The 12,006-nt window shown below is 41.3% G+C and overlaps 1 long non-coding RNA gene across 1 annotated transcript in view; it reads left to right on the forward strand.

Moving 5' to 3' along the window:
• Positions 1-11,354, forward strand: part of LOC117954492 — a 20,479-nt gene extending 9,125 nt beyond the window's left edge. Inside the window, exons 2-3 of the long non-coding RNA XR_004658835.1 lie at positions 649-651; positions 11,286-11,354. This is a non-coding gene — a long non-coding RNA (uncharacterized LOC117954492). The remainder of the gene's footprint in view (positions 1-648; positions 652-11,285) is intronic.
• The last annotated feature ends 652 nt before the right edge of the window (positions 11,355-12,006 follow it).

Here is a 12,006-nt window from a genome sequence, read left to right on the forward strand (position 1 = left end):
GTCACTGGGTGACAACTTTCTTCCAAAATAAAAATCGGAATAATTCTGAACTGAGAGTCGTCTAGCAAAAGAAGATCTTCTAAAATAAATTCAGATCATTTCATATGCACGTGTTTCACACTTTCTTCTCAAGTCTTTCATATGTATGTCTGCCAATAGTAAACCTAATGTTGTCTGTCTGCTGTCCATCATAGTCTGCAACCGTCTCTCTCTCTCTCTCTCTCTCTCTCTCTCTCTATAGGCCAAGTGTAATATTTGCTAATGAGCAGGCTTTGCTGCTGCCATGGCAACAGGCCCATCGCCACAGAGTGAGAAGCAGGAGTAGCACCCCTGACACCAACCCATAAAACAAGCCACCCAGGGTGATGATCTGCGATGCATAATGCAGTGCCATAACTTTCATCCACCCATCGTTGTCTCTGTCTGTCTGTCCCTTTCTCCATCCCTCACCCTCTTCATCTTCAACACCCATTTCCCCCAGTCATTTATTCCATGTGGTTTCATGACATCTAGCAAATGCCCTCCATAACCCTCTGTATCCAAAATTAGACAAAGAGACAGAAGAAGGGCAGAGGAAGAAAAGGGGATAAAGCTATGTTAGTAAAAGTTCATGTTTGGTCACAGTGTGATTGAATATTAAAAATGAAGTTTGTCAAATCTGAAATGACAGTGGATACAATCCAGGGCCCGTAGAGCAGTAGTGGTAGTGTGCACATCCGCACTGAAAAACTGAAGAAAGGCTAATACGCCCATTAATCCAGGGTCCAAAATGAATGAAGGAACCAGCCAAGCAACAGCTGCTGATACAATTCTGATAATCCAGGTCATTAGAGCAGTGGGTAAATCTTTGAGGCAATAACAAAACCTCGGTTATTCATTTATACCATAATCAATAACTTAGTCAATTAAAATCTTGTGTTTCGTGTTATGCTCAATTGAAGTCCGCTGCATGGTTTCTAAGCAGGATTGAAATCCAAATTGAATATGTCCTTTTCTCTTTAATGAAGAGAATATGATCAAAAAGAGGTTGCATGAGATATTCCCCAAAACACGGTGAAGAGGGCCCACACTGCTGTGTCTTAATAGCACTCAGCAGCAGGTGCAGTCAGTTGAAGCCAAAGATAGATTCCCAACTACATCCACCTGCATCTCACCATCATTTGCAGCAAAGGTAGACCTATTACAGATGATTTCAGTTATTCTGGCTGATTAGACCTCTGCTCAAGTTGAAGCTGGGTCGGGGTTTAGATGAGAATTTATTAGGGCCCAAATCTTCGGCTAAAATTGTCACATCAGCAACCAGGATGGCTGCGCCCGTAACGGCAAACTCAACGACTCCTAGCAGATCTCCACCAACCAATGGGTGACGTCACACATGAGCTGTCCATTAATATACAGTCTATGGTCTAGACACCCCCACACAGTCCTGAGAAAGTTCCAATCTCACCACGTATAAACAAATCACATCCCCCTCAAACACAGGTATAATGTCAGTGTGAGCCACTCTAATGTACCCAGGCACAGAAGACAAGATGCACAGGAAACTCAAACAACACACACTCTCCTGGGAAGCACAGTACAGTAAAAATGTAATTGTTCCTTTAGTTTTTCCGGGACATTTTATTAACTTGCAACTTAGTGCAATAAACAACTAAAATCATTTAGAAACAGACATTACATAACCTTGGTTGTGCAATAAATAGCGTTTTCTTATTCTGCAACAGGAAAAGTTAATAGATGATCTGGCTCTGGGTCTCAATGACGGTCCATACAGTGATCCATCCATGAATATATGTACATTAAATATTTTTACCTTTCACTAATGGCAATTAATACAGCATTAAATCATACACATGTTGCATTTGTATGCAGGGGTGAAAGTGGGAACCCTCAGATCAGAACACCAAATTTTCAATTTGAATCTAAAGGCTACTAGTACTAGGCTACCTTCATAGATAGATAGATAACTTATACAGTTTATTGATCCCCAGTGGGGAAATTACAATTTACACTCTGTTCTTAAAATACACACACACATGCACTAATGTAACAAATGTCAGAGTGAGTGGGCTGCCAGTGCTGGACCAGCACCCTGAGCAGTTGGGGGGGTACAATGCCTCACACTCTACACTCGTACTTTGGTCCACATGGGGACCATGACCATGATAAGGTGAGGTACTATGGTGGACTGTGTGCAATGGTGATAGTGCAAAAGGGAACAATGCAGTAGATCATAATTAAATATGAACTATGACTATAAAATAAAAACATGATAACCTATGAACTGACTGATTGAATAAAAACAATATATCAGGGAATAAGTTACAATAAAGCCATGATAAAGTACTGCACTGCACTCAAGAAAACTCACTACTGGAGCTATTTTCTTGTATTTTCCTTCTTTCAACACAGCCAGGAGTTGAGTTTTCATTCAAACTAAATTATGACTGGTGTGATAACTGCATGCCCAATTAATCAGAGCACACAGAGACAAATTGCCTACTTAGGTACCACATTATATAGTCCAGTGCAGTCAGTCCAGATAAAAAAACACACCGCGGCTACATTCACTTCCAGCTAACTGCACGAAGAACAATGAAAACAGAACAGCATCACTGATCTGTTAACTTAAATACTTTCTGTCCAGCACACTAAACACCGGATCAGCAGCGCTGCTGCCGCTTTACTGAGCCTGCTTGTACCCGGTAGGTGGTACAGCTACAGGTTTTAGTGTCAGCTCAGCAGCTAACCCGCAGAGACCATCTCCCCAATTACACAAAGGTTGCCCTGGCGCCCTTCTTGCCACGCCTTGACCAGATGACACTCTCTCCCTCCCATCTGTCTGAACCTACGACGCCTGGCCAAGCAGAAGCAGCACAGATTGTGACTCTTGTGTGACTTCGCAGGCACAGTGGGTCGTGATTCTCTCTCTCGAGTCCCATATGACCCTTTCTGGATGTGAGAATGCCACGATTGAGCGAATGCTCAGTTGGGTATCTCACAATCTGTGAACAATGTGTCACTATTTTACCCTCTTTGCAGTCAAGACATGGCTTCACTCTTGGATCTGAAGTTGTGACATGGCTTGTGCAACAGAGTGACCAGTCCCCCATTTTCAGACCAACAAATCTGTATCCAATGTTTGTGTATACATGAACCTCAGCGAATCGAGACAAGACAGACGATGCTTACTTGTTTTAGCGATGTGATGGGTATTTTAGACTCACTGATTTGGGGAGTTTCTGCACTACACTTCACAGACATCATGTATCTATCTAATGGCGGTTTTCCACTGCGTGGTATCTACTCGACACGCCTCGACTCTACTCGCCTTTTTTGGTTTTCCATTACAAAAACAAGTCCCTGGGACCTGCTACCAGGTACATATTTTTTAGTACTACCTCAGTCGAGGTTCCAAGCGAGCTGAGGCGAGCCCAAAAGGTGACGTGAAAACTTGCAGACTGCTGGTTGGTCGGATCACTGCGTGTTAGCAGACAAGAGTGAGGAGCGTGTGTCCGAAACAAATGGACATTTAAAAAATAAATCTAGCCAGACACCGACAGATTATCTACTCTCTATAATCTCTCTACTCTCTACTCGCACTATTCACACTTATCAACTGTTCAATATTAAGGGCTGTTAGGGGCTTTATGTCGTTTCCAATATTGCACACTGTTACTTTAAAAAAACAAGACAAGTTATCCAAGAAAAGGTTTTATTTAGCTTTTCAAGTAGCACATCAAACCCTCCTGTACATCCCGGTCTTCTTCCTCTGCACCCTGTGACGGTGTCCCCACCGGCTCCGCCGTCCCAGATGCATCCCAGTCATATAAAGATTATACGAAGCCCAGCAGGTCACAACCGGAGATCTCACCGGTCGGACGTCGCCCACCAGATGGTCCGCGGTGGCGGTTTTGCAAAGCGTTGATGCTCTGAAACACAAACAGCACACATGTTGGTGTGTAATCATGGTTGCTAAAGTTCATGTACTTTATATAACGCTCGCGTATAGCGTTAGTAATTAGTGACCGGGGCCCCTAACACATGCTAATGTTAGCTAACGTTACCAGGAAACTTAACTTACCCTTTTGTGTCGGCGAACAACCGTCATGTCGACGTCTGAACTCCCAAACTGTGATTTTTGTTGCTTACTTCAGCTTCTTTTGAAACAAAACTTTTCTCCTGGCTGTAGCGAGTAGCCGACGTGCTGTTGTGAGTCGCGTTGAAAAATTACATCATCACGCTTAGCTATGGTGACCAGCCACGCTGAGACGTTACTCATTTTGCAATGGAAAACGAACGTAGAAAGAATCGAGTCGAGTAGAGGCGAGTCAAGGCGTGTCGAGTCAAGCTGTTACCAGCAGTGGAAAAACGCCATAACAGTGCTAGCAAGAACATGAGATATATTTCCCAAAAGCCAGAACTCAGAAGAATTCCAAAGCAAGATGATAAACCCAACCCTGACATATCACCTTGAATTAGGGATAGACCAGTTATGGGCCATGGTTGATTTTTGGGCCGTTTTTTGACAGTTTGTAGAGGATCTGTCTCTGCGATTCATTTGCCTAATAAGTGATAAAATTAATGAATGATTTTGGCTCTAAGACAGCTCTGTGTCTGTCCCTCTGCTTCGGTTTTCGGAACAGTGGGCTCAGGAAGTCGTCAATCGCTCCGTCTATCTGCACCCACACGGTCCTGGAAAAGGTCTGATCAGCCACGTTAACTATAAACACCTGCACGGATCTTCAGGGCCTTTCAACAAAGTTTTGTGTTGAAGTTTGTGACAAATCAAAATCTCAATTTTGACTTAAAGATTTTAATTTCACTGTAATTGCATATCGGTCATATTAAACAACTAATCGTCCTGTCGGCCTTCAGAAAACAGTATTGGTTGATCCCTACCTTGATTGCTATAATGTTCACTTTCTTTTTAGCTCTGGTTGAGTCTCCTCCAGCTGAAAACAAAAAGAAATTTGCTTTAAAAAAAAACTAAACAAGGAGCTAAAGAGTTTAAAGTGCTCCAACAGTTGCACTATTAAGTAATAAATCGCCGGATTTTGGCAATATAACGACACACAACACATCCTTGTTAGATTTTAAAATATATGTATTTATAGAGCTTAAATTTGGTTTGGTTTCTGTAGGTGGCACTTCTTTGCTAATGCTACATGCTATCTCCAACAAACTGGATGTGGCACAAGTGTGAAAGCCTCCATTTCAGGGTATACTGTAACTATTGTGTTTTAAAAAATATACTGTAACTTGTGTTGTAGAATTAAGCAACAGAGGCTGATTAATAATATAAAAACACTAGGGAAATAACTTCCTAGATTTGAAATGATGTTGCAAATGCAAACGTGACCCTTTTTGCTATTTTGTTTTTATGAGCCTCATTTTTCACTGTAAGACATAGTAATTATACTTCATGTTGTGCTCTGTGGAGCCCTTTACACTCCATTCTGTTCATTAAGGCCTTTGGTAACATTGTAATGTGCAGTCATTATTGCAGGCATCATAAAACACAAGAGGGTAATGAATTAGTAAGTATTTTTTCCATCAGCATGGCATATTGTTTTAGTAATTGAGTTTAAAGACGTGGCAGACCGCTCACATTGATACAGCACATGATGAAGTGACTCTATTGATGAACACAAGATGCCAAAAAAAGCTAATAATGTGACATACTTGTGAGATAGATTGCATAAAATTAAAACAAATTGCAAGACTTTGTGAAGATTTGTAGTCCGCAAGACAAAACTTTGGTTCAACATGAATGGGGTTGGTCCATTTCTACCCACTTAGTGATAAAGTTCCCGTACAGGTGGGTCATTCCATCTTATGTGTTTGGGCAAATAACTTGTGTCACACACAGGCAGATTTACGGTTAAAGGTTAAATTATGGTTGTTGTGCGACCACGCCTACCTCATTGTTGCGTATTTTGATTTGCTCATAGCGATGATCCCTCCCACTCTGTGGGTGGTTCTTGGGTATTTTTCCCTGCAGGTGTTTGGGAGGCAGTCCGAGTGGCCCGGTGTGGCAATCAACCAATCAGAGGTCATCGTATAGATGATTTGCCCTGTCATATTTTTACTTTTAATCTTTTGCATGTGTGTGTGCTGCTGCGCTGTGCACGAGCCTAAGCAAATTTTTCATGCATGCACTCACTACACTGCAGATTCTACTGAAATACATGTTTTATCCTATTTTGAAGTAATACATTAAATACATAAAAACAATAGATACATTAGTTTTAATTGAATTCTTATGAATGTTTGGTCTACCTTCTTTGGTTGTGAATTTACGCTAGTTCATGACATGAAGAACATAAATCTTCATTGAGTGACAAAGCCGGTGTATCCAATACCAGCAGTGTGTTACTGAATTCAAGTGCATCACAATATATTTACATAGCAACACAAGCTGCACTTAAACAACAGATTGCCATCATCAATCACAATTCTGCAGCTCTTGACTGCACGACGTCTTCGCATTAGTCTGCTATCTGTCAACTTACATAACCTCTGTGATCCTCGGGGGGCTGTCGAGGCTGGCTGAGATGGTATCACTGTACAGGTCAAGGGAAGGTGATGACTAATTCATGAGGCTGTTTGCGAGGAAGCCTCGGCGAGATTCATTAGTCGGCCGTCAGCCTCGGCTCACACGGCCATGGGAGTTGGACGGCGTTGTGTGGGTCAGGATGGGGCTTTCACAAACAAGACCTCTCTTTGCTCTCCAGGCATGTGAGTCACAAGGAAGGCAGAAGACTTGCAGACTTGTGGTTGGTGATGCTTTTTTTCAATGCAGCCTTAGTGTTTGATTGTGATCGAAGATTTCGATTGGTTCACATAAGCCGAAGTCCATTTTTCTGGTTATTTTAATGCAAAGTGCTGTGCAAATCATATGATGTGACGTTATTGCTGGACCTTAGATTAAAGATTCATAGTGGTTCCTCTCACATTAATCCAGCTTTTCCAGACCTTCTTCCATAGCACTGCGGAGGAAGTTCCCACAGCATTCCAGGATGGAAGAAAAAATGTGCTCTGCTTTATTATTGGCATTTCTTCAAACCAATCACAAACTTCTGGGTGACGCTAAGCACCGGACGGAGCCACGGTGCCTCTTCTAAACAGCATTTGGAAGAAACTTGTTTTAGTGGAACATGTGGTACGTTCAGAAGTAAAACTCAGATTGGACAGATAGTCTAGCTAGCTGTCTGGATTTACCTTGCAGAGATCTGAGGACCAGGTAACCATAGTCCTCAGATCGGACAGATAGTCTAGCTAGCTGTCTGGATTTACCCTGCAGAGATCTGAGGACCAGGTAACAATAGTCCTCTGATTGGACAGATAGTCTAGCTAGCTAACTGGATTTACTGGAAACACAGATAAAGAGGCATGTGACGGACATCCAGCTGGCAATGGGGGACATCTGGCGGAACTTCCAGTGGCAATGGAACAATCCTGGCAGGCAGAATGTCGTGGATATGGACTACTCTCACACTAGTTCATCTAAATCCTATGATTGGTTTAAACACGACCCTGCATGTTCACTGGCTTGAATGCGACCTGGAAAACGAGAAACACACACTACACTGTACATTGTGAATGCAGAGCATACGCGCAAATGTTGTGCAGGGAGAGTCAATTCTTCTACAGTACAGGAACCATGTGAAGATCAAGGGTCTTGTAACATGCAATTGTCCTAACAAGGCTTTCATAATCTGTTGACACTGAACAGCCCGGGGTGTGTTAAAAGGTGAAAAGGTTGTGTCAACAGCGAAAGTCGTCACTTTGGTCTGGATGGATGCACACACACACACACACACACACACACACACACACACACTGGCAGGAACAGGTGTGGGACTGTTTATTGGGTCACAGCTCTTACAACTACATGACAAAAAGTTCTTTAAATTGTTGTTCGTCCTTACCCACAAATTCACATCCAAGAACGGTTGGCACACGCACGCACACGCACAAACACACACACACACACACACAGCTGAAATCTCACTGTGCCAATTTTCCAGCTAAAATATACAAGCGTGATTCAGTGGCAATGTGACAACACATGATAAAAACGTATTAATACTTCATAAATGCCTGTCGAATATAATAACCAATAACCAATTAATGCTCAGCGTTCAGTTTTTAAAACCTCCGATAATTTATTTGGTTCTAATATGCTCAGACTAATTAAACAGGATAATACATTCTCCTAAACAACATACTGAACATACAGTTTATTTATATTTTTTTATTGCACTATTCTGAATAAGGGTTATGTTTTCATTTTTGTCACAATCAGCAACCGAAAGGGTCGTATACGAGCAAGAATGGCACCTCTGATTCATATTTCAATAATTTAACATCAGAAAGATGTTTTACATGCACCGGTGTTTAAAGGGCGAAATAAGCAACTAATATTTTAGCATTGTGGTAGAAAAGAGAAAACAACGTTTCAAATAAAAGGGACCATGTGCAGTACTCGATCTTCAGTTGGAACTGTATACCATAGAAAGGGGAAGGAAACAGATGTTACATCAGTATACTGTACACATTACATACAGCAGGTGTGCTTCCAGATTACACAGTGACATCTGTTGAGTTAATGCGTGGGCATCAAGGAACAGCTGTTACTTTCTGTATTAAAAGTGGATTTAAAAACTCTTCAAAGCTGATTGCATCACATAATAATCCTCATTAAGGCTCATTGTCACCTTCTGCAAAGAGGTCAATAACAAAAGCTGGGTTTGCTCAAAGCATTCCCAAACAAGATGTCGCAAAAACTTAGAAAATGCTTCAGCTAGCAAAATAAACTAGGAATTGGTCTTGTTGTTGTTTTAGTGCAGTTCCACACCCCAAAGATGTGTGTTAGCAATTCATCATTTGGAATTTCTATCAAACCCATTTAAATGATTACGCCTGCAGATCACAGGGGCTTCCTTGAGCAGCATAATGTTTAATTGAATCTATTATTTGGGGATTTTTGCATCTTAGAGTTTGCATACACTTTGTTGTTTCCTGTTTTCTAGATATGGAAGTTTCCCATGGGCCTTTAGGAGCTGCTGTCACTAAGCACTGATTTACTCGTATTGTTACCGCAGTGTTACAGCCCAAAATCCCACACTTCCTGTGTTTGCCTTCTTGGCACAGGAAACAGTCTGGACTATGAGATCAAAGCCCAGAAGGCATCCCTTATCAAGGTCTGGAGAGAGGCAGGACTGTTGGGCAAAGCTACTTAGCTCCTGGAGGGGAAGGAACACGTTTATTTAGACACATAGCACGTAACAGGAAGGCAGAGGATTTGTGTGTTGCTTTGACAGCTGTGGCTGAACCAGAAGGAGCTGTGGTGTCTGAGGACATCAGATGGAGAAGTGTTTCCTGAATGACGATGACAACCAGCTCAGAGACCCCAGTCCGACTGGTGTACCTGTTGACAGGAGAGACAAACCCAGCCAAAAACCAGATTTGGTGAAACTAGTTTGACAGAAACTCTTTGAATGATACCCAGCCTAAATTGATCCAGTATCGATACATTGCCTAGCCCCAGCGCGAAGCACCGCTCGACATAGCCGCAGTGCGCTCAAACTTAAAATTATTTTAACTTTTCGCTAGTTGCCACTGACCTTTCAGGCACAGTGGTGAGAGGAGGAGAGGAGGGAGTTAGAAGAAATGCATACCTGCGCTATACTCTGCCTCAGCTTTCCTTAAGCTTTGCATCCTACCTAGTCTTTTACCTCTGGTCATGGTTAGGTGGATTAAGAGGCTGCAACAAGGAAGAGCAACCCATTCCCCTTAATTGAAGTGCAGTATGTCCTCTACTTTCCCTTATCAAACAGCAAGTGACATACATATGTTTTAGGCTTTCATTGTGCAACATAAATGAATAAAAAGCTTTTACCTCATTGTCCAGACCTGATTGTGAAGTAAGATTCAAGAACAGTAATGCAACCTAACAATACATGAACAAATGAATCCTCCATGTTTTACTTCCAAAAGAATACTTTGCTTTGTCAGCATAGAGTACCTGTTTGCTTTGAAGATCATTTTCCTGTATTCTGACAAACCTTTATGCATCATTTTACGGTGGAGATACATTTATTTAAAATCTTACTTCATAATCTATTAACAAATATTGTCTTTATCTCAATTTCAAACAACTGAGATAACGTGTTTAGGGAACTAGAACACGTTTAAAAATGGAAGTGGGATTTAGTTTTTTTGTATAATTCATGTTAAAAATCCATTATAGAAAAAACACAAGTATCATATCCAGAATAACTTTCTGAATTGAGCCAAGAATACATGTTTATCAAAGAAAATAAGGTAAGGATGTTGATTTCAGGTAATAAAAATGTAACTTGTACCATTTTTCTTCTTGGAAAAATTTGAAGTGGGTCAATTTGACCTGAAGGGTTAAATAAGTATGGGAGTGTTACTCTTGACTCAACAACAATAACAACTGAGCAGAGTTTATTTTCACCACCATAGACCCCATCTTAATAAACATATTCCTATCTCCACCATAAAACGTGGTTCTTTGGTCTCGTTTGGAGTCTTGAGGCTGTAATTAAAGTTGTCAGTAGGTGGTTGAGCACGAGCGAAGGATTAGGATTCCTGGTGCTTGATGTCAAACTGAGCTGACAATATGGCCCAACCACAGAGCCAGGGGCTTCTGGGAGCCCAGCCAGTGGCTGATAGATCCATCAATATGACGGCTGTAGTCAGCACTGATTGCTCTCCAGAGCCGCTCCTGTTGGTGTGATGGCGCAACGATGCGTGGAGTTTTTCTTCCGTCTGAAACACACTTCTGCTTTATTTACATGCCCCCCCCCATGGCAAGTCGATAAGCACCGAGTGCGGGCTAAGGAGGCGCTTATTGACTTTGATGGAAGTCTATAAAAGAAGTTCAATAAACACAGTGTGTATAGTGCTGAAAATGTGATATGAATCTATCATTACATGGCCTATGGCTGCTCAACTATGATTTATATTTTAGGAAAGAGACAAATAATTACACACTACAATAAAGTGTAAATACTCTCCAGTGAGCATCAGGAAACCACAGAGTATAACGGCCACTGTGAGAGAAAAATTAGATTTTAAAATTTGGTTTTAATTGTTTGTGAAAAAATATAATGAAATAAAATATGAGATCTGACATGTGAAATTAAATCATATTAAATATTCTGTTTTATAATCAAAACCGTTTTCTTGTCACTTTATTCTCATAAAAATAATGGCATATTTATCTTAATATTTATCAAAGAATTGTGAAGAAGGGACCCCTTTAAATTGTCATGTTAGATTTGCTCAGACATCAGACATTCCACATTTATTAGGCTTTTATTTTCAACAAAGCTTTAGGCTCTAAATCTAGAAAGAGCACCCCGGTTACTCCATCATAACGTTATTTTATCTGGCTGAAAGAACTATGCATGATCTGAAAATCTATGGCAAACAACAGCCGACTAAAGCAAACTCTGAGATTCATCTTAAACAACTACAGGAACAACGCCTGGGGAAGACACTGTGGTATGGGAACAGAGAGATAGCACAGTCACAGAACTGTTCGCAGCCCAAAACCGCAGGGTGACATTTCCTGGATTGCCATGTGATAACATTGTCACCAAGCAACATGAACGCTTCCTCCTCAAGGGCTGCTTTGAAAACTCACTGGTAATTTCAGTAAAGAAAACACACAGATATGCATCGCGTGGATGAATAGCTTTTCAAGGCTGTGCTTCAAGTACGTTAGACACAATAGTCCATATAAAAATGTTGGTAAAAACAACCACAGAGTCTCATTGGGCAAGTGAGTACTACGTTTCCTTCCTTGAAGTGCTTTCAAAGCAGACACGCGAGTTAAATCACACAGACAGGAAGCAGAGGGAACTCATTGGACTGAAGGTGATGCAACACGTTTCTCACTGTTACTAATTCCCACAGTAGTGAGCCCTGAAATCCCTCGAGGTCTGAGGGCATTTTCACATATCTTCT

The sequence above is a fragment of the Etheostoma cragini genome, chromosome 12, assembly GCF_013103735.1.
Source record: "Etheostoma cragini isolate CJK2018 chromosome 12, CSU_Ecrag_1.0, whole genome shotgun sequence".
NCBI classification, from domain to species: Eukaryota; Metazoa; Chordata; class Actinopteri; order Perciformes; family Percidae; genus Etheostoma; species Etheostoma cragini.